The 13758-nt window shown below is 45.4% G+C and overlaps 1 protein-coding gene across 7 annotated transcripts in view; it reads left to right on the top strand.

Annotated features, from left to right (window-relative positions):
- The window catches only part of LOC125299519 (1-phosphatidylinositol 4,5-bisphosphate phosphodiesterase beta-4-like), a 94549-nt gene that overhangs the window by 17809 nt on the left and 62982 nt on the right, over positions 1 to 13758 (top strand). For 6 of the 7 annotated variants that reach the window (XM_048250823.1, XM_048250822.1, XM_048250824.1 and 3 more), the window contains one exon: positions 1031 to 1099. The gene's annotated coding sequence lies outside the window, so the exon portion shown is untranslated. Of the gene's footprint in view, positions 1 to 1030; positions 1100 to 5096; positions 5117 to 13758 lie in introns of those variants that run through there. The other variant, XM_048250827.1, reaches the window with a different exon arrangement.

Below are 13758 nucleotides of genomic sequence, written 5' to 3' on the forward strand. Positions count from 1 at the left end.
CAGGCTTGGAATCATGCTGGTTTCTGCTGCCGTTTAAAGGGTTTGGCTTAATGGGCTCCCTACTGTGTTGTTGAAAATCCATGTTTCGTGGAATCCATGTTTCGTGGAAAGAATAATACAATAACAGACTTTAGAAAATTAGGCATTCTGCAGTGAGAATAAACAAGACCAATTTTGGTGAGTTACAGGTAGAAGAAATGCAGGAAATAACTCTTCTATTGTCATGTAGCAGCCTTATCCTCCATTTCTCCTTCCACAGTATAAATGTTGATGCCTGTCAGGTAGGGAATGTTAATAAAACATAGAGTGGGTGAGATTCAGAAACTGAGGGAGGATGTAGAGAGGCGGTGGAAAGTTTTCATCATCATACCTCCGTTCCAAGCTCAAGCACATTGCTTGACTCCTGGCCACATTTTCAGAAGCTGTTAGTAAATATGATGTCTTTCAAGGCCTCTCTGTCTGTCCCTCTGAGAGTTTTGCTTTGTGGTTGAAAATGCCACCTAGTAAACTATGCTGGCTGTGGTACATGAGAAGAATATTGTCCTGAGAGAGAAGAGATTTAGACACTCTTCAGATAGTAAAAAGCCAGACCAAGTAAAGTCAAATATCTGCTAATGACCATGAGGTAACTTTAGTCTCCATTCCACACAGTGAGCTTCAATGTCAATTAGGAAAAGCAACATGTGTGTGGGTTTCTTAAACCAAGGGACGGTGTAGATGATGGTGGAAAATAAAGCTTCTCCATCTTGAATCTGACCCTTGCCCACACTTTCCCTCGCTGACAATGTAATAAGAAACATGATCTATTGTGTGGGTTTCCTTATAGACAGACAACATACCCACTATGTATCTATCAGTGCATATACTAGTAACTGTTGAGCCACAGTTTCAACCATGTTAAATATGGACAATATGTCATCATCACTTAGTCTGAGCAGCCTCTCCACTGTTATCTTAACCTCTATCGGCGAGCCGGGGCAATTTGTTTTGGAATCCTCTAATGATCTTTTCTTATCGGTGTCTTTTGCAGAAAGTGAGCCAGTGCTGTGTCCAGTGCTGTGTCCAGCCTACAACCCGTTCCCACCCTCCACCGTGTCAGGTACGGCAACTCTTCCTACTGCTCCTCCTTCTCCTCTTCCTTCTCTCCCTCCTCCTCTTCCTCCCTCCCTTCCTCCTCCTCTTCCATCTCTTCCTCCTCCTCTTCCATCTTCTCCTCTTTCTCTTCCATTTCTTCTTCCTTCTCCTCTTCCATCTCTCCCTTCCTCCTCCTCTTCCATCTCTTCCTTCTCCTCTTCCATCTCTCCCTTCTTCTCCTCTTTCTCTTCCTCCTTCTCCTCCTCCTCTTCCATCTCCCTTTTTCTCTCCTTTCTCTTCCATCTCTCCCTCCTTCTTCTCCTCCTCTTCCATTTTTTCCTCCTCCTCCTTGGGCTGTCTGAACACATGAGGCCAGTTGTCCAGACTTGGATTAAGCCTAGTCCTAGACAATAGGTCTTTTTGGTTTTATTTAAGTTCTCCTTTAGTCTAGGATGAGGCTTGATCCATGTATGTGAAACAGGCCTGTGAAGTGTATCCCTGCTATCGATTGATGACTTTGGCTGTGTGTTTCGATACCTGTGTTGTTGTGTAAATCGCCATTTTTCAGCAGGTGCTATTGATTTATACTGGAACATATTCCCTCCCACTGTTAGTAAAATGGTTGCCATTTTTGATTTTTGTCTGTTTGTTTTTCATTGTTTTTGTTATTTCACTCTCTGTGGGTGACGTCCATTGGCCATCTGTTTTGCTAACATGGCAAGAAATGAGTTGATGTTACCTTGGCCAGTGTGACCTTGGCTATTCTGGTGCCATGCTCAAGGACACGCCTTACAACAAGCAATGCTACCTCTGCTGGGGGAGTTCAATCAGTTATCGGATGCAGACAAAGCATTGCTTAGCATGCAATCAAAGGTTCATATTTTGCTGGGTCATATTTGAATATGATTGGGGGCTGTAATTCCTTTTTGAGTTTTCCTGATGATTGACCTTATATGGGTAAAGATGCATGTTGTTGTTTTTCTGAAAGCATGTGCTTTTTGCCAAAAGTGGAGTAAGCAGGAATTGATCTTATCGCTGATTAATTAGACCTGCCATCCGTAATGTGCTCAGCGGATTTAACTGGGTATACTAAACCCAAGTGTGCACATACTGTAGCATTGACAAGAGCCCTAAAATGAGCTAACACCAGATGTGGGCTACTCATATTAAATAGAATGAGGTTAAATCCACTTGAGGTTTTGTTACAGGAGATATCAGGGCAAGAGGGTATTTAAGGAGAACATCCTCTCAGCAATTTATAATAACGTTACTCTGTGTGTGTGTGTCTGTGTGTGTCTGTGTGTGTCTGTGTGTGTGTGTGTGTGTGTGTGTGTGTGTGTGTGTGTGTGAGAGAGAGAGAGAGAGAGGGGAGTTGGGGGGTACAAAAAGGAAGAGAGATATGAAAATGAAAGAAAAAGGGAAACATTGAAGACAAATGCTGTGTGTATGCACTCTACACACTCTACACACACACACACACACACACACACACACACACACACACACACACACACACACACACACACATGATTTCTGGCATGAGAACATTTCAGACCTGTAACCCCTGGTCCGTCTTTTTCCACGGCGCTCGTCATGGCCATCTCCATTTCTCAGATGGATCGGACAGCCAGTGCTGCCAGAAAAACACAAACCGTCCCTCCAGGACAGCTAATGATTCTAGGCTTTGTGCAGGTTTTAGCAGAGAGAGAGAGAGAGAGAGAGAGAGAGAGAGAGAGAGAGAGAGAGAGAGAGAGAGAGAGAGAGAGGCGGGAGAAGAAAACTCAGGAGTATAAGGAGTTTCTATAAATACCGCGCGGTCCCATTTGGGCTGTAAAGCGCTACCGGGAGACGGACATAATAAGTCACGCTGGTCAGAGACGGCCGCCGCTGCGCTCTGCCTATTACAGGCAGCCGGCCCCAGGAATAGGGTTGTCATGGAGACGCGCAGTGTCAGACCTGAGGAGCATCTGTGAGGGGTTTGTTTATTGAGGAAGGTTCCTGTGTGTGTGTGTGTGTGTGTGTGTGTGTGTGTGTGTGTGTGTGTGTGTGTGTGTGTGTGGTTATCCATCCAATCAGAATAAATGAATCTTCCCTGTACAGCTCTGTTCTAAGAAGTTTTAACTGACCTAAACACACACACACACACACACACACAGTGTATATGTACAGTATACATACACACAAAAACACACTGTCTCTATAGATTAGTTCTAGCAGTTTCTTATTTCAGTGAAACTGCTGCCTGTCTGGAATTCCTTTCCCTTGTAGAACGACTAATAGCTTTACCTGGAGGTAAGAATTCTATTACTTCAAGGAATAGTGCTTGTTTTCCAGTTAGCTCGCTAAGGGAAAAACTGTGAGGAACAAGATCTCAATTTGCACGGATTAGAAGTGCACATTGTGCAGGTAATGGCTCGAGGCCACTAATTATCATATGCCACCTGACCCAAGAGTCTGTACGAGAATACAGACCATCATTAAGGCATCACTAAAATAGAGACCACGGGAACAGGTATGCTATCTATAGATGGAGGAGGACAGCTAATCAACCACATTGAAGTAATATGAAAGAAGTGATAGTGCATCCTATTTTGGTTAAATAGTACCTGTGAACATTAAACCTGTATGCTCTGATGAAGACATGTTTTGTCGCAACGTGTAAGCCCATCTAAAGGCTTTTAACTATAAAAAGCAGTGTGCCTTTGGAATTTTTTGGTCAAACCAACTCTTTTAAGACGAGAAGTATCCCCTTGAAACCAAAGAGCACCTGCTTTCGAGAGACATACAGTATCAGTGACGAAGCACTTCTGACAAACAACCTTTTTTGGTATTTGAAGTGAGAGTGGGATTGGTAAGGGACATACTGTACCTGTGGCTGTGTTGTGGCCATAGGCATGAGCCTGGAGGCTGAGTTGTATACATAGGGTTAGTTGTATACCTAACTATTGTATGCATATGTTGTGAATATACTGTATATATACACAGTATATATATTACTTGTGTTAGGGGGTTCAAATGTAGTCTTTTGCCTCAGTGCATTCTCTTGGGGGTTTCCGGGTTTGGAATTCAGCCTCAGTAAAACCCCTTGACAATTCTAATTAGTTTTGGTCCTATGTAAATAACAAGGAATTTAATGGATTTTCATTGATGCTATTCTCTTATATTCAAACTAGTCAGGTGTTTAAAGTCCAAGGGAACACATATCCACAGACACACAGTACAGTAGGACACTGCTCAGTGGATTGTCCATGAAATGTCCTCTCATGTTGTTACCAGTCTGGGTTTTCTCCTTGATTCACATGGATGAGGCACAGTATGCCTGCCCTGTGTTGGGATGAGTGTGAGCATGAGCGTAAGGATGGTGATGGTGGTGAGGCAGAACGTGAGGGACAAAGTGGCATGACGGAATCCAGCGTCCCCAACTCACCCTGCTCACCAAGGGCTTCTGCCCTCTGAGACTCCACTTTTCTCTGTGCGTGCATGTGTGTGTGCGTGTGTGTGTGTTGTGTGTGTGTGTGTGTGTGTGTGTGTGTGTGTGTGTGTGTGTGTGTGTGTGCGTGTGGGAGTGGGCGTGTGGGAGTGTGTTTGTGTGTGTGCGCGTGTGTGTGTGCGTGTGTGTGTGCGTGTGTGTGTGTGTGTGTTGGCGTGTGTGTGTGTGTGTGTGTGTGTGTGTGTGTGTGTGTGTGTGTGTGTGTGCGTATGATGTTTTAACCCCTGCCCTCCCCCTGGCCCTGGTCTCTCGTCTGCTGTATAAGGCAGTGTGCTATTTCTGTGTTCTCTGAATAACAGAAGAAACACAGCTGCTTGCTCACTCTCCTCTCCTCTCCTCTCCTCTCCTCTCCGCTCCGCTCCGCTCTCCTCCTCTCCTCTCCTCTCCTCTCCTCTCCTCCTCTCCTCCTCTCCTCTCCGCTCCGCTCTCCTCCTCTCCTCTCTCCTCCTCTCCTCCTCTCCTCCTCTCTCTGGTGGAGCTGCCTTATCTGCACAGGTCACGGGGGCAGCAGCAGTAATTTGGTGAAGCCCTGCTCCAGACGGACTTATTTGGGTAGCTAGATAATTCAGAGGATTTGGGAGCTCTCTTTCTCTCTCTCTCTCTCTCTCTCTCTTTCTGTCTCCTTCTCTCCCACATGCCCCCCCTTCTCTCTCTTTCTCTTTTTCCCAGCCTTTCTCAGAGTCATATTTTCTTTAACCTCCATGCACAGTCATATACTCTCTTCAGACACACACATACACCATACACACACATACACCATACACACACACACACACACACACACACACACACACACACACACACACACACACACACACACACACACACACACACACATCTCTCCTACTTTCCTTTTAGTGTCCCTGTCTAACCCTATTCTCTTGATCCTCTCCTTTCCATTCACCTCTTGCCTAGAAATCACAGTGGGTTAAATGCTATATCTCAGTGGTTCTCAAACTTTTCACAATGAGTACCACCCACGAAAACAATTGGCTCTCCAAGTACCACCATTATGACCGACATTAAAATACAGGTGCGTAGGCCAATTCAGCTACATTTTACATTGTACATACTGTTTTGCGTTGTCAAGTCTTTATGAAAAGACACCTTGGAGACTCCCTGAGTACCACTAGTGAGAGTTCGCCAGTGGTACCCGTACCACAGTTTGAGAACCACTGCTATATCTTACCATGCGTGTCTCCTCGTAGCCTCCGCCATGACACCTCATGCCCAACAAAAAATGAGTGAGGAGTTCCTGTTGTGGGGTGGATTGGGCCCCTATTCTGGTGCGAGTGTGTACAGTGCTGCTCAGCTGGTTGGTGTGGTGGCGTCTGATAGGCATGGTACTGCAGGCACGGAACTGAAGCGTTCCACTGCTGCAACAGTTAACTTCCACAATAAGCAATGGAACTGGCCACACCAGACGTGATAAAAGCACGTATATTTGTAAAAAAAAGTTCTATGCTCCACAAACAGAGTGCTCCAATTGGGCACCCTGTATAGCCTTGCTGTGAAAGCTTCCTAGAGCTAATCTGGCCTTGATCTTCTGTGGAGCCCTTACAGACAGCCTTTTCCCATTTAAGACTGGGGCCACTCAGAGGCTTTGCCTTGGGCTTAAGCACCGATGAACAGCCTTACTCTTCTGTGTCCAGTAAGAGCTGTGAAATAGGTGACAAAAAATCCCCATCAGTGCTTGTTTTTTTTGTTGTTGTTCTTTACATGTACAGTTATTCATTTAGCTGATGCTTTTGTCTAAAATTACTTTAAGGAAACAATAGAGTAGCAAGTGCTACCTTGCAGAAGAAATGTAATGACAGTTTAGCATCAAGTTAAGTCAAGGGATATAGATTAGAGGATAGAGAGGAAGTTCATGGTAAGTGTAAGCAGAAACTTGAACCCAAGGAGGTGTTGTAAAGGGCAGAGAGAAGGGGCTCTAGAAATGGCCAGATTAACCAATGGGTTTTCTGGGCGCGTGCCCAGGGGTCCTTAAGCAAAAGGGTGCCCTCTGCAAAATATGCCGTTAAATCATGTCAAAAACAGTGTCTGTAGCACCTGCTGTCAGCTCTACACTGAGTGACGACGAGCTGTTACGTCAGAACCGAGTAATGTTTTGCGGGTTTACGGTGACACTGGCATGCAAGTCTCTACACTCTGGACGTAGCCTATTGAATAAACTGAACATTTCTTAACATCCAGACGTCATTTTAGCTGACGTGGTTAGCGCTTTCTCGAACACAATTGAGCAGTTTGTCCACACTTCAACAACCCACAAACATGAAATCTTCTGTCTAAACTTTTGAGAAGGACAGGCACTAAGGGTCCGTAACTTACCCGAGTACATTTGAACCCCAAAGTCTGGTTCGTTTGACCAGTGTGATCGCTCCGTACCATACCTTATGAACGTGCCTTATGATTGTGCCTATGCAAGATTCTAGAGTACAGCAGCTCAACCGTGCCTGGGTACAGTTTGATAGTATGCAGTGTGAGTGCGGACCAAGAATGGGAGAGAACTGTATGGTATAAGTGAACCGTCCCCAGCGTGAGTAAGCCAGTAGCATTTGTTAATGCCTGGTATAGCTTACAATCTTATAGGCTACAGGCAAGGCTTACATGCTATAAATATGAGACACGCTAAAGGTGGACATCTATCTCCTGTTGCTGGGTCAGCAGGTAAGATGGGATGTGAGAGCCCCAAAGCTCTCAACCAGGTTACAGCAGCTTTGAGAACCACCGATGGGCTGCTTAGAAAGTTGACTCTGTTATAGTTTGTAGATGATAGCCTACACACAAATTTATTTCTGTCAATTAAACCTCTTATCAAACCTCTCAGATTAATGGGTATCCTCATTTATTGTGTTGTCCAAATCCCAAGTTAAGGTTTGTTTCACGCTTGCACTATGTGGTTTGGATGAGTCAGACCACAGTCTTCAGCTTAAAGTTTCTGTCCAGAATTAAGTGAAAATCATCCAATTAGCTGCCAGAGTTCTAAAATATCTACGGCGTAGAAACCCACGAACCCCCAAATTTGTGCAGCCTAGGCCTACCCTTATTTGGCCTACAATTTCAAAATGGTATTCCATGACAAAACAAATAAAACCAAACCATACATATCTGTAGCCAGATAGATTGAAGGTTTATGCTGTAAACATTGTGTTCTATTTGCAAGAGTAGGCTACTATTTGCCTGTGTGTGAGTGGGCGTGCGGGGAGAGAGGGAGGACGGGGCCATTCCGATATTGTGCCCAGGGCCTGTGGTCATGATAATCCGGCCATGGCCCTAGCACTGTGCCTTGGGGTACTCCTTTTTTTGGGGCAGTGAGATGTGGATTGCTGTCCTAGCCAAGATACATTGAAGGAACGCACAATGAGATAGGAAACTAGGAAAGTGCTTTCCCTTTGATACCGGTACTCATGTTTGAGATTATGGAAAGAAGGATGCGGTAGTTAAACATATGGAATGCAGCTGATAAATTGAGTAAGATGAGCACTGATGATAGAGCTTTTGCTCTGGGTTCTTTTAAGGCTTCTGTCACAGACAACAGATTGACAACTGAATATAAGCCAGATTGCTTTGGATCAAGGAGGTTATTTCTTAAGAGGAATTCTGTTTGAAGACTGTTCTTTTGATAGCTTTGGATAGGAAGGGGAGAAGTGAGACCGGACGATAGTTCTCAACCTGAGTAGGATTGAGAGAGGGTATTTTAAGTAGCAGAGTTACCTGAGCCAGTTTGAAAGCTTTGAGATGTTTGAGTTAAGCATTTAACACATGTTAACACATTTAACAATGTTGCTGGTGTGTTGGTAGAAGTGGTTTGAAGAAGATTGGTTGGAATGGAATCCAACAGGCTTGCAGTAGGTTGGCTACATGTCAGGATCTTGGATACCTCACTCTCAGTGAGAGGTGTGAAGGAAAAATTATGTTCCATAGACTAGGAAGAGTGAGCACATACAGTTGGGTATTTTGTTTGCGCCCTTAATTGGAGGAGACAGAGAGAGATATGTAGCAGGACAGCTAGATGTTGTGTTGTTGATTGTGCCCTTAGCAGGAGGAGTCAGGTTGAGAGTGAGACAGAGTGGTTCAGAGAGTTGGCTGTTGATGGCCAGTGAGTATTTCTTGTTGCGTTGTATTCCATTCCCCAAAAGGTCAACCTCCTATTCAGCCCTGTATTCCCAGTCCAATCAACGATCCCCAGGCTAGCCTTTGAGATTGGAGCCCCCCCCCCCAAAAAAAAACACACACACACAAACACACACACTGGGTTTTTTACCCGACTGCCGAGTCATAATGCCCCAAGAGTCTGCTGACTATTATGGCACTTTAAAGGTAAACTATGCAGTATTGGCAATTTCTTTACTGATTTCTTGGTTTTTGCTTCTTTTTCGCTGGCTCTGTCATGACGAATGTCTGAGAAACTCCATCGCTACCTTTTTCTAGCCGGTGCCTGGTGTGTATGTGTATTTGAATGCAGTAAAGCAATTTGTTATACTCGTTATACTTCCTGACACTGAGGCCGTCGGCCTGCCGGCCCACAGTTGCAAGGGTGGTTTTTCCGCTCACAGGTGCTAGGGGGAAGCGAGACGGCCACCATTCAACCCGTCATATAACCAATCCAATGACTCTGAAGCTGTTAAATGAAGGTAAATTAAGCTAAACAAACTTGCATATTAAGCTAAAAAACCTGCATAGTGTGCCTTTAAGGCTTTCTAGGGACCGATCTAGCAATGCTGTGTGTGTGTGTGTGTGTGTGTGTGTGTGCGCGTGCTATTGTGGAGTCAGCTGACAGCTGTGGTGGTGTCCTGAGGGTCTCAGGCCTCAGTGCGGGCAGCAGTTCTGGTCCTGATTTACCCCTGATCTTGTACAGAGGAAGAGGGATATCAGGGGCATCTTGGTGGTAATTAATCTGCACTGCTCTGGAATTTCCTCGCTCACAAACTGGACTGTCCGCTGGGGCCAGAGGGGCTGGGGTTTGGCCAGGTCTCTGCTACAACGAGAGTGTGTGTGTGTGGTGTGTGTGTGTGTGTGGGTGTGTGAGAGAGAAAGAGGGAAAGAGAGAGTGTGTGGTGGTGTGGGTGTCTGCTTACATTTGTGTTTGTGTGTGTGTTTCCGCATATGTGTGTGTACATATGTGTGAGTGCATGTGTGCGATAAGTACTGTAATGACTAGTGAGTGTGTCTGTGTGTGTGTGAGTGTGTCTACTTGTGTGTGTGTAAGAGATAGTGTGTGTGTGTGTGTGTGTGTGTGTGTGTGTGTGTTGGGGGGTCAGTGTGGGTCACTCCCCCCCCCATCCCCCTGCTGTCTGGGAGTTTTGTCCATGTTTGGGCAGGCATGGACCTGCAGGGAGCTCCTCAGGGAACCCGAGCGAAGCAGGACGAGGTGATCCCTCAACCCTCCTAATCCAACCCAAAACGGGATTGTGTTGGACGCTTCAGCACACACTCACACACACAAACACACACACACACACACACACACACACACACACACACACACACACACACACACACACACACACACACACACACACACTCACATACTCACACTCTTCCTCTCTTCAGGTTTGCGGAATGTGCCGGCAGCTCAGCTGAAGCCGGAGCGTATGTTACGTAATCCGGCCTGGCCGCTGATCCCCAGCTGAGTCCTAGCAGTCAGCACCTCAGATACAAATGTTTACAACGACAGCTGACGCTGCTATCGAAAAACACTCACAGTACAATGGAGCTTTACACTTTTAGAGCCCCTAGAATAAGAAGTTCCTACCATGAAATCAAAGTGGCAACATGAGATGAATATACAGTACACCCAACATATAGCATGAACGTGATATGGGGTGAGAGTGATATTGGATGGATACTTGAAAGTTAAAGTTGACTTGTATTTAGCAGACGCTTGAATCCAAAGCAACACAGACTCGCAATGGCGGACCGACTGATTGTCAGGCGGTGACGTTTCTGCTGCTCCATCATCCCCGCATGGCAGTGAAATGGTATATTAAATGGTGCATGATGATATACAGTGCTTTACATTGTGCACTATAATTTTATACATTTTTATTTTATTTTATTTTTATATATTACACTGTAAGGGCTGTGGCATTTGCATGTTCAAGTTGCCCAACAGGTTTTTCTTGTGAGTCTGAATGTGATGTTCATATCCGCCCTTTACCGCGGCACTTTATGTTTGCTTTGCGCTGTGGGTTTTGCATTACATTTAGCTTAACTGAAAGGAATATCATTTTTGGTCACACGCAGGGATGAATGCCAGACTGTCCGAGAGGACCCACGTTCAACCACACATAGAGATAAACATCCGTCCGTCCGAACGAGCGAGCAGAGCCCCTCTATCTCCTCTTTCCCACCGAGACAGAGAGACAGGGCAGCCACGTTGTGCTGTCTGTTCCAGCTGAGATGGCGTTGGCCCTGATATCTGGCTCAGATGTGGCTCACAGTCTGTCACAGATGGCCTCATACGCTGACCCAGCGGTTAACTGTTAAACCAGGGTTATGAGGGTTGAGCTGCATGTTAACCTCAGCGGAGCGCGTATCTCCTCTTCCCAACTGAGGCAGATATCTACTTGAGCTTAGATTGATCCGGCCTCAGTCTGTCCCTGACTGCTCTGATCCAGCCCTAATCTGGATCAGAACCATCTCCTCAGAACCTTCTCCTCTAGACCCTCTCTTCAGAACCCTCTCCTTAAAACCCTTTCCTCTAGACTCTCTTCTCTTCAGAACCCTCTCCTCAGAACCCTCTCCTTTAAACACTTTCCTCTAGACCCTCTCCTCAGAACCCTGTCTGCAGAATCCTCTCCTCTAGACCCTCTCCTCAGAACCCTCTCCTTAGAACCCTCTCCTCAGAACCCTCTCCTCTAAACCCTTTTCTCTAAACCCTTTTCTCTAGACCCTCTCCTGAGAACCCTCTCCTCTGAACTGTCTCCTTAGCTGCCTGTGTGTGTGAGTTAGGGCTGCTTGATTAAGGCAGAATATATATTACTCACAATTTTCCTTTTGGAAACACCAACCATTTTCTAAACAAATTGAAATAATGAATGTAAAAAGTATTGTTTTTGCAACAGTCATCACTCTAAAGCAAAGGGGTGTGCTGGATAACTCAAGACAAAACAAGAGCAATTATTTGCAAAACAGAATATGGAAAACAATTGTTGTATCTTGATTATGTAGTTTCCATAATCATTTAAATTGATATTTGATGTTGATTAATTGCACAGCCCTAGTGTGAGTGTGTCTGTGTGTGGGTCTGTCCTTGTTAAAGGAGTGAGGGTCAGGAGGGTCTGGGCGTACTAATGGGTCACCCTGACCTCAAGGGGAACCTAAACACTCACAGATAGAGGGACCCACTATGTAAACACACCAAGATAAACCTACTTTTTGCTTTAAATAACTCTGCCGGAGCAGATCTGGGGAGTAGGCCTGTAAAGAAGACGCCTTTTAACAGCAGCAATTTAGTCTAAAAGCCATACAGTCCTGAAACTTGGAAAAAAGAAGTCCAGGTTTCTTTGCAGTGGAGTTACACTTGCTTCAAACTTAAAGATAGGGTTTATGGTCATGTTTTTTAGTAAACACTTTTGTCATAAAGCAACTTACATTATATTTGAACCAAAGACCAGTCAGAACACACCAGGGATATAACTTATTTATTTTATTTTAATTTTATTTTACCTTCATTTAACCAGGCAGATCATTAAGAACAAGTTCTTATTTACAGTGATGGCCTGACAAGAAGCACAAGCTCATCCTCCCTTCAGTGCCGTGGCTATACTGTGATCAACCCCAAATGTTAATACCTGTCCTTGCCTATCCTAAGTGGGTATACTAAGATGGTGATGCTTTTGAAGTGGGTATACTGCGTATCCCTGGGTATACACCACTGGTGCTACACAAGAAACTCCACACAATGTTTTGTCACTGCTCGGGGGACAGGTCGTCCCCACTTTGTTTGTTTCCAGTTCACGGGGGCCAGGGCTGTGTAAGAAGAGCGTCAGTGTTTTCAGAGACTAAAGGCTAAGCTACACCAGGCACGTAACTGAAGCGCTCCGTTCGTGTTGCGTCTGCTGCAACAATTAGCTTCCACTATAGTCAATGGAAGTAGCTACACCAGATGTGATAGCGGCGCGTACGTTCCAAAAAAATAGACCGTTCTCCTAAAATGGATTTTACGCGTCGCAAAGTGCATCTCACAGAGCATTGGAGTAAGTACTGTAGCTCAAGTTTTTCCATCAAGCAAGCCATTGCAGCACATCAGAAGAACACTAGCAACACCAGAGACGTGTTCATACCAAGAACATTAATTTGCGCCCTCATGAAGCCCTGGTTTTGGTAAAGTTTGTGTTGTCTTTGGGCTTCAGTCGACCTTAGAGAAAAGGCTTGTTGTGAATGACTGATACTGTGAAGCCAGTGACCTGAATGAAACATGACAGGCCTCAGTTTCCTACTGTGTGCCCTACCTGATTATCCCCCACCCCACATGGGTTTACTACAGCAGACACACACACACACACACACACACACACACACACACACACACACAGACACCTGGCAGCCATTTTGGCTCTCTGCTGAGACACAGTGGGTGGTGCGGTTGCATCCTTCGAGTGAGTCCTCAAGAGACCCTGCGTGAGTCTTCTCTCTGGGCATGAGACAAACCAGCACGTGCCCACTACTTTACACTGCCTCCCTGTCTGTCTCACACACACACACACACACACACACACATGGACTCAGCTCTGTCTCTTAGACACACACGCTCCCACTCTGTCTCTTACACACACACATACACACACACACAGATGCACACACACATGGACTCAGCTCTGTCTTAGGCACACACGCTCCCACTCTGTCTTTTACACACACACACACACACACGTTTTACACTTTCTACTGTCTGTCTCTCTGTCTCTCTCTCTCTATCTCTCTCTCTCTCTCTCAATTCAATTCAATGGTGCTTTATTGCCATGACAAAAAGGGTATTGCCAAAGCAGGACATACAGGGCCAGATGTACTAATGCTTTTGCACCCATTTCTGGCGTATTTGTTTCGCAACGTGCGTGTAAAATCATTGCGAGGTATGTAACAGGCCGCAATGATGTAAAAGCTGTAAAAGCGCAAACTGCCTGTCGCGGGAGCTGAACGTGGCAAATTGCGTTTTCCGTGTCATGCATATATTCATGGGAGGATCC

This window comes from Alosa alosa, chromosome 8 (assembly GCF_017589495.1).
Source record: "Alosa alosa isolate M-15738 ecotype Scorff River chromosome 8, AALO_Geno_1.1, whole genome shotgun sequence".
NCBI classification, from domain to species: Eukaryota; Metazoa; Chordata; class Actinopteri; order Clupeiformes; family Clupeidae; genus Alosa; species Alosa alosa.